The sequence below is a fragment of the Tupaia chinensis genome, unplaced genomic scaffold (genome assembly GCF_000334495.1).
Source record: "Tupaia chinensis unplaced genomic scaffold, TupChi_1.0 Scaffold000309_1, whole genome shotgun sequence".
Lineage (NCBI taxonomy): Eukaryota > Metazoa > Chordata > Mammalia > Scandentia > Tupaiidae > Tupaia > Tupaia belangeri.
The window spans coordinates 2,166,795-2,168,324 of record NW_006159800.1 but is presented as its reverse complement, the minus strand read 5'-3'; positions in this window follow the sequence as shown (position 1 = coordinate 2,168,324).

The following is a 1,530-nucleotide window of genomic DNA, read 5'->3' as shown; positions in this document are numbered from 1 at the left end:
ATTTCCATACTTGAGTGTAAGATATGGAAAACACTCACGGAATGTAGATGACAATAATAGCATTACATTTGCATGTCAGCTTGATGGGGGGGAGATAAAGATGCTTATTTCAACTCAGTGTTATCTTGTGTGATTTGTATTACCGATAGCACAACTTCAATGTTCAAAACCAAGCCTGGAAATTTGCATATGCTACTCAATTATGGGGAACAAATAATGAGGCATGATGCATTCTGATGGAAGAGAGATTTGCTCATTTGGGTACCTCAGGGTAACAGAGAGTTAATGGATGGCAAATACAGTTTGCTGTAGATAAATGTTGAATAGTGAGTTTTGGAACACAGACTAAAGAGAAAGAATGCCTAATGAATTGGAAGTGCTTTAGTACAATAAATTTTAAAAGGTTGCTGCATTGTTGAAGAGATGGCTTAAATGCTCAAACTAAAATTGTTCCTTCTTTGCAGAGAAGGGCAGAAGTGGTTTTAAAGTAACTAATATTTTTCCAATGACCGGCATTTCAGAATTTTCCTGAAAAAGGCAGTGGCTTCAGAGTAAATTAATTTTCCTGAAAAAGGCAGGGGCTTCAGAGTCAAGTTTTTTTTGTTGTTGTTGTTTTTTTTTATTTTTATTTCTTTATCATCATCATTATTATTACTATTTAGACATCCAATCACTATACATCATTTAGATTGTAAAGAGAGTTTATCCAGCATGATATACAGTGCATTTCAGCCCAGTTGAGAATACTATATACATCCCCATCAACAGATAGTAAGAGTCAAGTTTATATGCCCGTGATTTCTGTACTGTCACTTTTCAAAGTTATGTGATTTGGGACAATTCTACTGAGCTGTTCAAACCCTATTTCCTTCTTCTTAAAATGGGAAGAGTAATATGTACCAGGGCTCTTGATAATGTCTCATGGGGTGAATTATTCAGAAGGATCACACACTGAGGGAACATCACCCACACCGAAGACATCATACACTTATTACAGCGATGTTCTTGGTAGACTCAAAGCTTCATGTTTATTTGTTACAATTGATTTATTAAAAAGCAATATCAATATATGCAACCAAAATAAGTTGAGAGGGTCAATAGATGACGTGCTAATTGAAGTGGCTGGATCCCATATAGTCAACTTTATGGTTGAGTCCTGGACTCAGTGGCTTAAAAAATACTCCAGGTACTTGTGTGTGCATGCCCAAAATTCCAAGGAGGGAATAGCAGAGACAGGATTGCAGCATGGCCATCCCCCTGGAGGATGATTTCTCATCCTCCCCCCATCTCTGTCTCACTCTCTGGTGAAGACTCATGCCCCAGAATAAAAAAAGTGAAGATTGCCTAGTTTAAGGCATTTGCAGTGTGAGGAAGTGCTGTCCACAGCTAAGAGATGACATGAGGCTGTGGGACAGGATAGGGGCCACAGGAATCAACTGGGGTGGACACGGCCTTCCTCCATACTTCTGTAAGATCCTCCTTTTATAACACTGCACAGTAATTGCCAGCCACTTCTCTGTATCTTTCCCT